Here is a 17,431-nt window from a genome sequence, read left to right on the forward strand (position 1 = left end):
GGCAAATTACGGGATTCACTAATTAATTGCATAGAGGGGGTTTGACATTGATTCATTAAACTAGGTTTGGCTTGATTACATCTGTAGTAGTAAGCTTTTTTGGGGCCTCTCACAAAGACAAAGCGTGGCGGAAAATGTTGACAAGTGAGAAAAAAAATTCTACCAAGGTACTGCGCTGAGGTGGACTGAGTTAAAATCACTATTGTACGCACGGCTTGGACAGCACAAATTAAAGAGAGAAAAAGGGGAGGAGGAGAAGAGAGGGAAAACGCAGATGGGGTATTATTTTTCTTTTTGTATCCCATCTAATTGCAATCATAGGCAGATGTTGGAAAGTGTGACAGCATCAGCAGAATTGCTGCTGAGAGCACAGAATCTTTGTCTAAAAATAATCAGACATTCTGTGTGCTGCTGTTTGTTATAATGGTAATCGATGCTGGAGGCTTTGAATTCCATCAATTTATAGATCCACTCTGTTCTGCCTGGTGACTGTACCGCTTCACAACCCCCACCGCAGCGAGTCCGAACACACAACTGCACGTTAAGGTCTCGCACAAAATAGAGGCTAGGCATAGACGTGTGCTGGCATCTGCACATGCAGCAGAGGGAAGCGGAGACCAGTATGTGATTTAGATAAGTGTATTTTCCTTTCATATGGACCTTATCGCTAGCCATCCTCTGTCAGACACATGATTGTCCGTAGCTGCCCGAGATTAGCCGTACATCTCAGACGCCAATTTTAGAAGCAGGACTGATCAATAAATCAAAGTGCCACAATCAATGGGCCCAATCATTGCAGTCTAGCCTGGCCTCAACATTATCACAGGCAAAAGCCCAACCTCGCCACCCCACCCCCAGGCATTGGGCAAGGAGGGGGCAGAGTTTTTGGTTGTTGTCAAGGCTCTGCGGAAGAGCGCGTACATTTGTGCTCTGTATGACTGAACCATAATTAACTCTTATCTTTCCTTGCGATGCACACCCATTTTGAAAAAAAAAAGATAAACAGTGCGAGGGTGTGCGTGCAGACGAGGAGGAGGGGTCTGTGACCTCCGTGACCCGGTGCTCACGACATGGGCTGAGCATGCAGCTTCTGATAGGGAAGGACTGGGGCGCTGCTATCACCTGCCATCTCCCTCCATCTGTTTAGCCCAGACTGCTGTTCCTTCAATTTCAGTCTCTGTCAATTTGGCTCGAGATGCTCCAATTCACACGAGCATCGCATGAGCAGATTTTGCAAAACTTGCATTAACGTGGCTTTTTTCTGTTCTGCTGTGGAGTGGGAGCTAAGCAGAGATACCAACGTAAAATTCCAGTCGGACTAGAAAGAGGAGAGGGTTCACCTAAGACCGAGCCACCGTGATGCAACACGGCAGATACTTTTGGTATTTCCAAAACCAATCAAATTCTGTGATTAACGAGACAATGACTTTGTGGCATCGCACTAGCTTCGTCTGCATACGTCTATGTTAGAGTGATTCAAATCACCTATAGGTGGAAACAAGTTCAGAAGCCGCCTCCCACCGCCAGTCCTCAATTTTGTGGGCCGGGGCATCAGCCATAGATTTTATTCTGACACCTCTCTAAACTCTGGTCTGATAAATCATCCAAAACAATTAATCCGAGCTACGTCGGAATGTCTTCAAACCACATGTGAAATCTTACAGAAGGAAAGAAATGTGGATGAGCGTTTTAAATATCAGCAAAAGGTGTGACCAGTGTTGTCAGCCATTATTTGTCATACGCTGCTTCATTTAAGAGAGTTTTTGGCACCCGGCGCGGCTGACTACAGCTGACTTGTCAACAAGTCTCTCAAATTCAATTCCAAATAACGATTCACATGCACATGATCATGCGGTATACAGCAATAACACCATAAATAATTGTCTAATCTAGGCCTTTTCGAAGATGAGGCAAATATTTGACAGAATCCTGTACCTGTTCCGAATTTAATGACTATTGTTCATCGAAATGTTCCCCCCAACTAGAAATGGTGTGCACTCCATACAATTTACGACATGAATACTCCAAATGAAGGGGCCCAGTAGAACAACTTATCATCATTAGCGCCGACTATTGTTCTCCTCTTTTACAAGTGTGCGGTTACAATCAGTGTGGCGGTTGTCATTGTGTGGTGGGTGCATTCTCTCGGACTAATTCCACAATCTTATGATATATTCGCAGACTAGTAGGGTGATACCTGAGAAGACAAGAAATTAAGTTTGTGAAAACACAAACTGATGAATGCAATAAAACCGGTAGCTTGAGGGAACAGTGTGTGTGTGTGTGTGTGGGGGGGGGGGGGGGGGGGGGGGCGTGTAGCCGGTGCTCGACTTGAACAGTTAAAGACAAGGTTTGTTTTTTTTCTATTTCCTATTAAAGTGTGAAAGAGTAAAATTGGGGTTGGTTTCTCTCACTCCACCATTCAGGTCACTTGGTAAGAGAGGCTGTGGAAATGCAGTTGTCACTGCGATGGCCCACTTTCACCAGCAAGCAACGGTAAGCTAGGGCAATTCAACACAGCTAACCTGCAATTGTTTATTCTCTCTTAAGAAATGTCAATCTGTTCACTCTCAGGTGTGCTGCTCTTCCTCTTGTTTTTGTTGTTTTCTCCCCCCGTACTCTCTCAGTTTTCCCCTGTCGATTGCAGCGAGATCAAAGCTCCACTGCTGGAAGAATCTGAATATTTCAGGTACGGAGAGGCGGCCACGTTTCGCACCACCTGTGTAGCGCCGAGAGAGGTCCCTCCTCTCACTCAGACTCAGTTATGGGGCCCTTGGGGGCCGGCGACATAAAACTGAAGCCACCTGTCTGAGAGATAGAGGGAATGTTACTTTACCCTGCTTCTCTCTGTGGTGCTTTCGTTTTACAGCATTTGAGCCAAAAATAAAATGAATCTAAATAGAGCGGTGAGAGTGGGAATAAAACTAGTGCTGACAACAAGCAGCTCGGCGCTTTTGAGTCCTGTCACAAAGGCTCCAAGATCTGTACCAGTGCAGCAGAATGGGAGCAGACACTTAAAAGGGCAGTTTATACATGAATCATTTTGGAATGTGCCCAGCCAGTTCTGTGGCATTGAGTAGTGTTGTATTTTTAAAAAAGAAACCTAGTCAAGAGAATATGTTATAATATTTTACACAGTGTTCAATAAAGGTTTGTACAAATGATGTATTATCAGGGCATATACGTAAAAAGCTATTACCGACGCCGTTAGTATGATGCGCTCTCCTGACACAAGTGAAAATGGTGTGTTTAAGAAATTACTGGAGAGGATGCATACACACGTGTGTGTTGGGGGGTGTTACTGGCGCACGTTCCACACTACCGATTCGTAGCCTTGTCTCTCAAAAGGGCCGTTAAGTCTTTACAGCAAATTCCTTACATTCATCTGTGTCAGGGCACTCGGCGCACATTAGGCGTTTACACAAGAGGAAACAAAATCTATTTGATGCTACACTGAGCACGCGTTGGCAACCCTCCTCCCCGTGCTGGAGATTCTGTGTTTAACTTTCATTTCATATTCTGAACAGGCAGGCGGACAAGCAAAGCGGGTGGAGAGATTGGACTCCATTTTACTGTAAATCAGCATTTAAACACTCGCCTCAATGTAATCTGGGAAGAGTCAACAAGGAGCCACGATTACGGTGCTCCAAATATTTGTTATGATTCACTCTGGAATGTGCCATTGATTTTTGAGATTCTTCCTGATGATCTATGCAAACGAAAGACCAGAAAAGTCACACTTCATCTTTTTTTGTCCCCGACTGCTGCTGCGTCCCATTTTTATTACTATCAGTGGTGCTTATGAGAACAAGTGGAGGTTAATCCGGAGCAGGTCATTTGCCAACCTGCTCATTGGAAATGTCAGCCAGGACACGCAGGTATTTCTTAATACCACACTAAACCAACAAGGGTGACGGGACCAAGATGGATGAGTGACTGGGAGGTGTCCTTCCCCCACCTCTCACCACCATCACCCACCCAGCCTGCTGCAGAATACCGTATCAATCAATCGATTTATCGCCATAAATCAGGCTAGGATTTGATTGTATCAGCAAGTCACGCGATCAATCAATTAGTCGAGACCTCGAGGCCCAATTTGCCTAGGGAAAGATGAATGCTCCCTAACATCATTCATTTGGTTGTCCGTTTACCCATCAAACAGCTGCTGTTGAGTCTCAGGCCCAACAAACATCCTTTTTATTGATTTCTGCAGATTAAATGTGCAAAGGAATCAAAGGACACTTAACTGACTGGGAATAATTCTGCCTTCTTCATTTGTAGAGAGCTATGTCCTGTGCTCTCCTTTTATAGTGCTGGCTCATATCATCAAAACAAGTAGAGTACATAAACATTAAGATTACTATGACTCAACAAGCACACTGAGGGACAAGCACAGACAACTCGAAGGAAGAGCATCCAGGCAAAGAAACATGGAGTCACACGGAACAAATCACTGTTTATTATAAGCCACCCCCAGCTAGGTTTTGATGACGAGACATGGGGGACTAAGCTAGGAAACAGCTGGGTGAACAAAGTGTGAAAAGCATACGTATGATGGCACATTTGTTTCATATTTCATCCCAACTGTGAATTGCCAATCCACGTTGTGACACTGGCTTCCTCGGTCCAGTGCCTCCCATCTGGAACTCTGGTGTCAGGATGTCTCCCAGGACAAGCTGGGAAGCTACAGGGACAACAAAAACCGTCAGGAGCAAGTAGAGCACAACAGAGTGTGCTGCCGGAGCCTCAGCATGCTTCAGTATACCCAGTGTGGCAGCCTGCATAGCAGCCATGCATTGGAACATGCAGTGTTTCCGAAGGAGAACATCTCTGTTGGGATTCCAGACCGGTGGTTGTTTTAAACCTCCAGGCCCTGCAGTGTTACAGCCACCCACTGGAAAATGTGAAAAGACACCCTAAAGTGGCCGGCAGTCCGTCACGGGGCACGCGAAGGGACAAACAATCACTCGCACAGGAACAGAACCTAATTAAAATTGTAAACAGTATCACTTTTAAACCTAATCAATAAACCCCACAGACAACAAACACACTGTCCTGGATTTGAATTGAATTAAAAAGCAAGCCATGAGTAAATGCAGACAGTTAAACAACCTGTAGTTTTGACGACCTACAACCTGATTGAACCAAATATTGTGCAGTGCTCTAAATTATAACATTTTCGTCTCTCAAACTCCATCCAAGCAAGCAAAGGAAATTCAGAGAGGGACTCTACTATATTCAAGACACACACAATTATACTATGGAGGGGATCCATTATTCATCTCTGAAACATTTTTCATTTAAGAGTGGGCTGAATATGAGCAATGATGAATGCATTGGCCAGAATGCAATTTGTATGTAAAATAACAGAAGATTACAGACTATGTTTTAAGAGCAAATGGAGTTTGTTGCCGTTTTAGTGCAAAATACATTCCTACAAATGGGAATAAGACTTGAACCTCCTAAAATCACTTAGCCCATAGCAATGTGCCTTGCGAGGTTTTATGAAGGGTCACAATGAGAAGTTCAAGTGATGAATGAGCTGACCAAAATAGATTTTTATTCATTCAATACACACCATCTTGCAAGGCTGGGCCGATTATGGGTGGAAAAAAATCATCACGATTATGTTGGGGTGATTTTGACATCAAGAATTATGCGTTGATTTTGAAAGTTTTGTTTGTATAATTTTTATTTTAAACTTTATTTAACTACCAAAACTCAAACCACACAAGCCTTTTTGGGTTTTCATTCTGCTGCATCCACACCTTTGCTGTACTACATTTTTCCACACAGCGAAATAAGCATGCCCCTTATTTCGTGATCATATTTAAAGGACCTTATTTTGCTTTTATATTTTTATTTTTAGTATTGGCGCCTACTAGGCTAACCTCGGACCTCATTTATCATATTTTGTGCCATATTGTGGAAATGTGTGGCGATACAACAATAAGAATCCTGACAATTTTTCAAAACTGGAAGAACAAGAAAGAAATTAATATAAGAATAATATACATACACGAAACTAAGAGCAATAAAAACATCTGTTCCTGCTGTGTGTTCATTGGCCTCTCTGGGACAGTGTGGTGTCGGTCATGCATGGCGTACACACAATGAGATAAGAGTAGTGGAAGAAAATCGGAATGGAGCTCTATTAAAATGTCTTCATTTTCACAGATTAGGAAGAATATGTTATTTATACGTATGTGCAGGAATATTATTTGAGGGAATATCACGCTCTTAAATTGAGGCTAATTCCCATTAGCATGCCGATGGGATTCTACACTGACTTTAGCATTAGCACTGGAGATGTTTCTAAAACAAAGCATGTCTTGGTTTTAAATATATGAATATGAAATACTTTTTGCTGTGGGTTTTTCCAATTGGGGGTCATTAGTAAGCTTAAAGCAAATTTAAGAAAGTTGTAGTCTGTCATATCCACATAACACGCTTGCTGCACAAGTTACATTCAGGGCACTTTTACAACATTGGAACTTCCATACACACAGCATTATTTGGCACATTAGGTTTTTCTTGGATTTATGTTTTTAAGAGCAAGAGAAACCAAAATCGAAATCCTGATTAAATTTCGAATAATAGACCAACTCGACTACCGAGGCCAATTAAAGAAGTGTGATGATTAAAAGTGGACAGGCAAGGTCAATTTTGGCCTAGGAGCTCACTCATTTGCAGCAAGTGAGCAACAGCAGACGTACAATCAGATACATGTCCGCACAAGAGCCTACAAACGTACCATCAACAAGTTCGTCTGAAGGCTCGCTCCTCTCATCAGCTTCGCTCGGTGCACCCCGTTTCAGTCCAGTGCCTTTCAAGACTGACAAAGTGCATTCCCCGTTCCCTCTATTCATAGCACAAAGATTGAACACAGCCTGCTAACACAAGACATTCCCACCACAGAGCGTGTAATACAACTCATTACAGGGCTTGGAGGGTGCACAAGGCTGTGATAGGAGTGACAAGCACAACAGACCGAGCATGGGGGGGGGCTGCACAAACATCTCAATCATTCCTTCCAACCAGCAGAGCTTTAAAACCAGCCTTAAAACTAAAGCAAAGCAATCGATTTTTCAGGGTTCGCTTGTAAATCCTCTTATGGTAGAATTGAAGAGAAAACAAAACACACCATTAACACATTGATTTGAAAGTGCCTTGAATCTTCCCAAGGATATCGCTACTTATGATTGATAGTATACAGAGAAATATTCATGTCCTCACTGAAACATCTTCTCCTCAAAATTTTATTGTTCCACTCGCAAGCTGTGGATAATCACTAAAGTGAGGAGGGGCAAATGTATCTGGGTCAGTCACATTGATCTCTGTTCCTGAGCTGTACAGCACCGCTCTGGGGTCACACTTTTACGGGCCGGGTTCTGTTTGATTCTGGAGAAAGCAGTGGCTGGGGGGGGTCTGTATTGGTAGGTGAGGAAATAGGACTGAGCTGCAAGTGGCCTTATGAACCTTTCTGAATTGCAGGGCGTGCATTAATGAAGGCAAAGAATGTTTAAAGACAAGAACTTCAGAGTGCTGGAGTTTCAAGCATGCATTTCTTTTTTTTTTCTTCTCAGCACAAAGAGTTCATTTTCCTCTACTGGGGGATTACGTGGACACCTGTTTTTCAATCGTGTTAATGTCAACAGCACAAAAACGATGACATAAATGAACAAAAGTTTTAAGACAGCATTTGGAGGAAGGCTAAAAACAGCTTGGGAGTCAGGAGATGGGAAAGGTTGCGAAGGGTTGATCTCCCTTTCCGTCCGTGTGTTCAGACTGAGGGGAGCAAATGGGCCTAATTCACACAGGCTGTGTTGCGAGTGTCTCTGCTGTCGAGCAGTGCGAGCGGGAATTAGATCTATGGTTTGCAGCCTTCATCCCTTCCCAGACAGACTTGTTCCGGCTCAGAGGCGCTGCCTAATCCGCACCTCTCTCCCGCTTGCACTGCCGGAAAATGACTTCACACAGCTGCCTCAAACGCAGCGCAGCGATCCTCGACTGACTGACTCACCCCTCCAAAAAAAAAAAAAAAAAAAAAGCCTTAGCAGACCTCCCCAAGCTCATTTAACATACCAATTCTTCCCAAAAGCTTACCCTGGGAGATGAAAAACACCAAGGAAAACTACAGCCTCACTTGATGATTTCAGGGGCTTTTTCTTCCAGAGAGGTGTCAAAGTATGTACTATGTAGTACACTGGGAGGAATTCAAAGAACAAGGAGATTTTTTCAGTAGTCCTAGGATTCCGCTCAAATGATCACTATCAAGGTACTGTGTGACAGGTACGAAAACAACATATGGCATTTAGAGCTTTTCAGTCGTCCAATTAAGTTGGATTTCAAGTCATCGCACTGTGCTGGCTTCCTGGTCTTTATCAAGGACAAAGACTACACACATCTGGGCTTCATCTGGACTACTTTGGGGTCAGAGAGGTTAATTCCCAATAATGCTGTGGTCACTTGACCTGGGATTGAGTGGTGACGAGTCCAGGTCAGCTGGGACACAAGTGAGCAAGCGAAACGGTAGAAATGGAAAGGGATAAGCGGTAGAAAATGGGATGGATGGATGGATCAATTTTATCCAATAGACTGCACATCTTTGTCTATCTTTTCCCATTTACACCTACCAAAAAGACCAGTCTGCTGAAGTAAGTGAAGATCATATGATTTGAAGAAAAGAAAATGTGTGTCCCAAACATAAAACAGGTGAATAATATCCTACATGTGTTCAAAGTAAATCATAATCAGTCAAGTGATGCTGCAAGAAATGCACTGGACTTCCCAAGTACTCCTTGGGCAGCGGAGAGGAAAGAAAGTGATATTTCTAGAAAAAGAGAATGATTAAAGCCAAATATGGCATGGAATAGCAAGAAGGGAGAGGGGCGATTTATTCCTTCACGGCCTTTTGACACTAAATTAAACTGTTGAGTTCATCCCCCCCGTGCAAGCTAGTTATCTTTCCGGGCTAATTTAACACTATAATTTACATTCCATATAAAATACATCCTGATGGGGGGCTGTCGAAGCTGTACATCATTTGCAGAGCATGCTCCACTTTTAGAGAAAAAGACGGAATTAGATCATATTCATGATGCAATTAAACACTTCAGTGGGAATCGATGTAAAACCGATGAGCCCTGAAAACAATGCATATGGCTGGGAACATTAGAACACATTACCTACCCTTGGTTCCCTCAATCTGCAGATGCAATTTAAAATCCTCCACTCCACTCTCCATCGCTCGAGATTCATAACACACGGCGGTAATAAAATCATTTTTCTAAAAATTATTCAACAACTAAATTGCTCATGCTAACTGAGTATCAGATGAATGTGATGTGAATTATTGAGTAGGGAAAGTGTTTGTTCTCACCATGGGTGTAATAATTGGCCAAATGAGAAGCACGGCACAAGAGAGGCGGGTTACGGTTAAAAACAGATCACACATTAGACATTGGCGTCGATGTAAAAAAATGTCAACGCTCCATCTGCTGCTTGAGTTGATGTTATCGAGTCGACCAATTTCCTAAGATATTTGGGGAGGGGGGGGTTCTTATGCGCACAGACATGAGAAGATTATTTTGCGTTGTTGCATATCCACACGTATTGCAAACTTCAGACATTCTGGGAGACAAACCACTGCGAGAGCAAACTGAAAAACCACCTTGCTGCATTTTGCATAATCCACAAGACAACGTAGCAGACCACATATGGATCACTTCAACTACCTGTCACAGTCCTCTGCTCAGCTATCAGACTTAACTCAGGCTTAGAGAAAGCTGACAACAAGCAAAACAAATTTAAAAGAAAAAAAAAAAGAAGAATCCTATCCAATTCAGACTTTCTTTTTCACCGTTAGTCATCATTTGATTTTGCCATCGAGGTCAAATCTTGTTTAAAAAAAAAAAAAAAAAGGCAATACTGAATAATATTTAAAGTAAAAGACCCATACAAGTGCCAAAGGGGCAATCATTTCTAGCAATTTCTGAAAGTAAGAGTTGGCATTTCCTACAACAATTACGCCTAATGGTCTTTTAATGTATCCATTATTAATGGAAGGTGAGCAATATAGGCTTTACTCTTCTTCAAGAAACAATCAGGAGGGTAAAAAGGTACCTCAGCACCCCAGGACACGAGCTATGTTACAAAAATGTCAAACTTTCACAAAAAGACAACTTAACCATAAAATTAACATCATAAATTCAATTGCAAAAAAATCTCAACTTCAAAAAGCTTTTCCAAGCATATCAACTGTTAAATACTGTTCAATAATTTGGTGGGGTGGTTCTCAGAAAGTGTGGTCCAACTGCATGGTCAAACGTTCACTCACTTTGACTTTGTTTCCTTGACAATCAATTACCAGATTTGCAGACATACTGCAGAGATAAAATAAACAACTTGATTTTAATGTGTTCATTTTTAGTGAGTTCTTTCTACCCTTAAAATGCAACAGCTTCAAAGATAGTTGTTACCAATTAATCAAGGTTTATATATATTATTATTTTTTTTGCCTAATTTTATGAGGACCGTAAACCGTAGTAGGCCGGAGTCCTTTTTTGGTAACGAACATGAAACATAATGGATCGATAATTTTTTTTACACTAGTTGCACATGCTATTTTATTAGTCTGTTCTTGTGCAAGTCGGCAGGATTTATACCACATGGATGGAAAAAAAATGAGCAGTGGAGGAGCTGGGTCTATGGCAACTAAGATGATTAAATGAAGAAAAAGTGAACTGAGCTGAGAATTCTGCATATTCATGCCTGGCAGCATGCCATCAATGGCAACTAGTGGGTACATTCACTAAAAGTGCGTACACAAGGGGAACCCCGAGGTCAATTCCTATGTATCTTGACAGAACGTTCCGAATTGTCTCTATGACCAGCACTCAAAAAAATCCAGAGTGAATGCATGTATGGCATGAGGCCATTTCCAGTCGTTATAGCACGGATACAGAGCTCATACCAAAACAAGAAAGAACAAATGTCAATTTTGTGTACCACAGTGTCATTTGTACTCATCTCAGCTCAGGCACGTGTGGCCATTTTAGAGCACAGCAGATACAAGTCCTAATTTCAGCTATGCATCTTGTGTTTTTATGATCATAGTTTATTGTTCTCCTTCACCATTTCATAGGACCCAGAGATGAGGCGAGGTGGAAATTCACTGCTCGACCTAGTCCTGTTGTCAACACTCCACACAGACTTTACCCCCACCTAGTCACATCGATACAGAGAAGTGACTGCCGCTTGCTTTATGATTGTCTCGGTTTATTCTTGTGGCTGCACTTTTTCTCCTCTACTCAAACCGCCAAGCTTGGACAACAGAGCCATTGTCTCTGTAAGCGGAAGACGCAGTGGATCAGTGAATTCTTCCTTTGCCCCACTTAATTAGCCTAGCAGCACTTTACCGTTTATAGCTACGAGCGGGTATTGTATGTTTGCTGAGAACAATTACAATGTGACAAATGAGCAGTCATTGCCATCTATCAGGTCATAACTGACAGGAATCCTATAGACGGGGCAGCCATTCGTCCCCCGCTCCCGATCTCTGGGGGTCCCATGCCTTAGTATCCATGACAACGCGCAAGCCACTTGCCACGCTTGCCACTTCACAGTGAGAGATGAGTGCCGTGAGTGGCTTTGAAAATTAGCCTTTGACACAGTGTTCCTCTGCTCTTCCACCCTTCTTGCCTAGAGTCCAACCCCTTGGGGGGGGCTCCCAACATTCACGGTCCTTTTTCACATTCTGGCCTACACAAACACAAAGTCAGACTCTTGCATAAAAATATCTCTCTGCATCCACGAGTGTCAAATTCATTGAGCCTTAGATATACCATTCAACAATACCCCGAGATAACGTTACCAATCCGGCACTGGAAAAGCCATGGCCCACATCGATAAAAAGAGTGAACGCCCAAATAAATGCACATGACCTATTTGAAAGTGATTCCACAAAAGATTTTGTGCCAAACAGCAAAATACGTACCCTCAAGTTATACTCGGCTCATCATATCTCAACAGTTGTCTTGGTGATTTTGTGTGGTTAAAAATCGATAAATCTTGGACTGAGGCAGGAATTAGACCTTTGTAAGTTACTTTGAGGACAGATATCATTTCTTGCACACTGGGTTTTATTCTATTTAACCTCAAGACGCGCCTCTTTGGGGTTGTGCTTATAGCATAAACTGCACTTGGCAGCTTTGAATTGGGATTGAAACAAACAAAGCTGTGGAAATGCAGTAGTCTGTCAGAAGCAATGGGTTCACGGTGTATGATTAATCATATTTGGAGAAACATTAAAGGGAAAGGAGGTAAGGGTGTCAACTGATATAACCCACCACTGACATCAAGCAGAGCCAGCTCGCTCATTGATGTGGCAGCGTCTCATTTTCACCAAGCAGACAGTTTTGCAGCGCCTTGCGGTTCTTAATTATCCCCCGACTTTGTCTAATTCAATCAACACAACTCAGATCTGGGTGCGAAATGGCACTCACATCCCCTCAAGCTCAGCAAGTCAAAAAACACTGAATAAGTGGAACAGGCAAACTGACAAAATGGCATAGCACATGAGAAATTTGAGCTATTTTGTCTCCGGGGCTGAGACTTCATCCACGGCGGCCGAGATGAGGGGGGAAGTTGACAGAGGGACCAATCAGCTTTTTGTTTTAACTTACAAAGCTGCGTTCAGCAGGGGGACATGGGAGTCAAGGGCTTTGAAGGAAATGCAGAAGCTGCTTTACTCTGTGAGCGGTGTGGGGTCAGCTGGCAGAGTTTCCTCTTCAGGTCCCCCCCTCCATTGACACTATAACCACCGACGCAATGGTCTCAAATTGGCTGCTAAACATTTTAATAGCCCACAACAGAAGATGAAACAATGAGCCATAGTGTGAGCATATGTGCAATGAGGGATTAAACTGTTTGCCAATTTGGAGTTGAAAAAGTTTGAGCGACATAATGAGAAGAGGTGGGATGGTTGGGCGAAGAATCCCTTATCCTCACATCCACTGGTGCCACGGCCTAAATCCAAGAACCACTGCATCATTACATTTAGACGATCATAGCTTAAACAACATGGAAGTCCCAGTGTCATTCTAAACCCTTTTACTTTGCCACTAACTGCCAGATATGTTTTGCACTTGCTACACACTGCCAAAACTAACAATGGCAGATTAGTGAAGCCCGTCTCCTGTTGCAGCAGAGGTTAATTTAAAGTGACAGGGCTAAGTCGGCTACAATTATGCATGCAGAGAGATATTACGGCACTTTGTTACATCAGATTGTGATTGGATTAAACTGTTTCCACAACAATGAAAGTTTGATTCTCATTTTCAGCAGTGGCAGATAGCAATCCTGTCAGAACAAAGGGAGTATTACAATACATTTTTGTTTTTGCTCTTCCCATTGATATTAATGGGAGAGGGCATATACTGTATAATGCTCACTGATGATGTCAGCCCCACCCCCACTACCACCACCAATACAGGATATTAAAAACCAAGAAAAATTCACCAGCATGAAGGTATTGAAAGTTGTTCTTATTGATGCTGCTTATTGGTAGCTCAACAAATCTACTGCAAAATAGACCTGTTAGCTGGTGTTCTTTAGGCCCCGCACAAGGTCACGCCGTCTGACCAATAAGCTGCATTTAATTCTTACAGTCATCCATTAGCCCGTGCCATTTTTATTGCCCTTGTTTTTATGAGACAAACGAATCGACTGTCTATATGTGCCTGAAATATAGATTTCTTGATCCGAACCCCGGCCCGGGCTGGGCCTTCCCTCCGCTCGGTATATGTCGAGGGCCAGGTAAAGTGAACCCAGGAGCTGGAGAAGGAGGTGGAGTGAATCTGCCAGTCTCGTGGGGTATTCCCCACTGTCCCGTTAACTTCGATAAATCTCAGTGCTTTACGATTAGGTACATAAAATGAGTCATAGATCTAGACGGTAAATAAGAGCTTGTCAGTACGGCTGACGCCAGGTCCACCCCCCTCCTCTGCCAGAGAGTCCCTCTGTACACTGACCATCAGGCTGCTGCTATTGAGCTAGGGTTAAAAAGGTTCTCATAAATAACACTAATATTTCCCTCAGGGCAGATATGGTGCCACCCAGAGTCGTGCTTGCATCAACCGATCAAACCAAATTGTGCAGAATTATAGGAAGAGGACTGTCTGGCTTGAGACAATATTTCAGCTCCTTTTTTTTGTGTATCTTTTTTTAAAACTGCCAGTGCACTCTGTGTTTCCAATTACTTCATCGAGACAGGAAAGGCAAGAAGTTATCAGATCAATCCATCTCACATATCTTCAAACTGTATGCTGTACTCCAAGACACTGATGTCTTTTAATGGACCTTCAATCCATACTGGCAATTAAGCATGCAAAATCTCCCATTAAGTAACTCCACTTACAGTATATTTACTCTGGTTGTTGTTTGGGTGCTTTTCAGAGTCAGTTCTCGACAAGATGTGAGCAACAATAAGACTTGGGGCGTGGGAGCGTCGAGAGATGAGCACGGCTGTTCTAACAAAATGATGGACACTTCCTCAGCAGCGGCAGATAATCATTGCAGCGCCTTGGTTTACACTGGTCCGGAATGACTCCCCAAATGACCACCTTTGCATATTAAATAGACAAACAGACAACCCAGATACTCAAGGTCAGAGGACGAGAGAACAGCGACATAGAGAATAAATGAAACCACAGCTGGTGACTGGCTCCGAATTGTTCATTCCTAATTCGACATAACAAAAGCTAAGCGCTGATTGATTCAGCATAAGTGCGTGATAAAGCGAACTACATGTGTTTGAACCCAAAACGAGGCTATTTGAGGAAGGGAGAGCAAAGGTCAATTGACACCCTTGAAACTACTTCTACACTAAAACTGCAAGGAAGAAAAGCAGTATTTCAATGATCAGTGTAGGAAAAAAAAATATAAAAAAAAATCTAAGATCATATCTAAGTGACTTTACATGAAATGTTGACAGAAGTGAAATAAATTTCACAAGAGCAAAAATGTGACTCGGTACTACATACGAATAAAATACCCCAATACAACAATTCGATACATCGTAACATTCGTATTTTTCCCATCGCTGCTAACCATTATTCAGCATCCTTTTAGCATTTTCTTACACATATTATTTCAATCTCTGACTTTTGAAAATCGAGACAAACTGTATTTCAGATTTTAACAGATTTTTTTATGACATGGAAATATTTTGAATATTTAGCATGGCTTGTATTTTTTATTTCCTCATTTAACTAATGTGCTTGTGTTATGTGTTGTGATATTATTGATCTATACTTTTGACTTTGATAAATGATTTACTCCCATCAGGACAGAACATTATTGATTTTGAACCATGTTGCATTATTTGACCTTGCTCAACATTTTAATGCTTAAAAAGACACCGTTTTGTTTATGTATATATATATATAGTTGTAAATACATTTTTAAAAGAAAATTACATATGTGGGAGACATCATGTTGATTTGCTGTATAGTAGTGCCCCATGCATACACATTTATTACAGTGTGAGACTTACCTCAGAAATGACTTGGTTGTAAATTCAGGCGCTCGTCTTTATTTACAGCGAAGGGGTATTCTCACAGTCGCATGAAAAAAGAACATTGGCACTACAGCTGGTTTAGCGCCTTACTCATACTACAGATGTGCATGCAAATGGAGAAGCCATATCTCTTTAGAGCGATGCACAATTGCACAGGAAAATACCATGACTGATCTAAATGTCGTCTGAGAAAAGCACTGAAATTGGCAGATGTGATGTCACATAAAACTAAATAGTAATTACATAATGGCAAAAAGGTAAAGCTATCGTGGTCTGAGTTCACTGTTTCTCACCTCTGCTGTTCTGAAGTGTAAAAAAAAGCAAACATTCCAACAAATAAAGACAGCTGTCCAGCAACGGTCTTCCAAGCCACAATAGTATTGACCATAGTCAGATGCTCCGCTGATTAAAAATTGATCCATTTTGAAAAATCTAATCAACTGAATAGGATTGTTTCATAGGTGGGGAGGGGGTTGGTGTATTGTCGGGGAGAGTGGAAGGGGGGGGGGTTGAGCAGCTACTGACAGACCTGTTATTAACCCCTGTGCCTCGGTGGAGCCCCTGCACCCCAGTTCACATCCCCCTGTGCCCTGGGACTAGACATTGCCCAGACGTTTTGAATTATTCAGCAGTCTGAGAGATGCTCCGGCCACTCGGCCTATTAAAGCCTACGGTAGGGGCTAGTGGCTGTAATGGCCGGTCCAGAGGAGCCCCAGCTCCCTGTGGACAGGAGGAGCTTCTGAGGCTAGACTTCAGGGGATATGAGAACCAATTCAACAGTGGGAGAGGTCGCAGCAGGTTAATGACGCCGCACGTCTAGACGGACGCTGGACACACAGCCGTGGCCAAGAGGCGGTGGGGGTACAGCAATATCATTTTTGAATGAGAACCAGTTCTGTATTATTATGTATCAAAGATCAGCACAATCACCTGAGGCCATAATTTGCAAATGACATGACAATCCTCCCTAAATGAACGAGATAAATATCCAATGTGACATCTTTAAATTCTGGGGTCAAACATAGCAGAGCGGCAAGATCGTCCATACAGCATAACTTTGATTTGTGCAGAACAATACAAACAACTGGAGAGGGCCCTCAACTCCAGCACAAAGTCACTCAGTAATCAGGGCATCTCCCCCAGAGAGAGTGGATGGAAATCAGGGTGGGACTCATTTGGGAGCAGCTCAGTTACCATGTGTTCAATCGCCTTGGTGATCATGCGCATCCGCCCGAGGTCTCTAATGATGTAAACACCATAGGAAACATAGAAGAGAAAAAAAAAAAAATGACCCCCTGGGTTTATCCCGATTTAGTCAGCAGGAGCAGAATGCACAAGTTGGATGTCTACCTGAAGGACTCCTCAAAGCATAAGCTCATATTTAAAAAAAAAAAAAAAAAAAGGTAAATCACACAGAGAGCCGCTAAAATATTGTGAGATTACCTTATAAGATTGTCCTTCTGTCTGAGGTATGTTGAGAGTGCATTTGTCCCAGTAATACAGACCCTCATAAATATTATACATTTAAAATTTACAACCAAAAGTCTTCATGTGTGTAGGGAAAGGCAACTAGCGTTGAGACAACTGAACTATGACGCCAATGGAATGTAAGCAAATAAAAGAAGTGCTGACTTACGAATAAAGAAGCAGCAGTAAATAAAACAAATTAAGCCCTACCTAATGTTTTTTTTTTTAAACAGATAGCAAGAAGTATTTTCTAAGGAAATTCTTATTGAGGACCTGGCCATTTTACAACACTCACACAGTTGGTTCTTTTCACTCGGGTAACATTGTCACGTATCCTGAAGTGTCTGCTCTTTGCCTTACAGAGATGAGGTGTGATCATGCGAA

The 17,431-nt window shown here is 42.4% G+C and overlaps 1 protein-coding gene across 3 annotated transcripts in view; it reads right to left on the bottom strand.

Moving 5' to 3' along the window:
• The window catches only part of cux2b (cut-like homeobox 2b), an 82,383-nt gene that overhangs the window by 55,787 nt on the left and 9,165 nt on the right, over positions 1 to 17,431 (bottom strand). The window contains exon 1 of one of the 3 annotated variants that reach the window (XM_085910399.1): positions 15,557 to 15,616. The exons of the other annotated variants lie outside the window; for them this stretch is intronic. The gene's annotated coding sequence lies outside the window, so the exon portion shown is untranslated. Of the gene's footprint in view, positions 1 to 15,556; positions 15,617 to 17,431 lie in introns of those variants that run through there. 3 annotated transcript variants of the gene reach the window in all.

Source organism: Syngnathus leptorhynchus, chromosome 4 (genome assembly GCF_054491065.1).
Source record: "Syngnathus leptorhynchus isolate UIUO chromosome 4, UIUO_Slep, whole genome shotgun sequence".
NCBI classification, from domain to species: Eukaryota; Metazoa; Chordata; class Actinopteri; order Syngnathiformes; family Syngnathidae; genus Syngnathus; species Syngnathus leptorhynchus.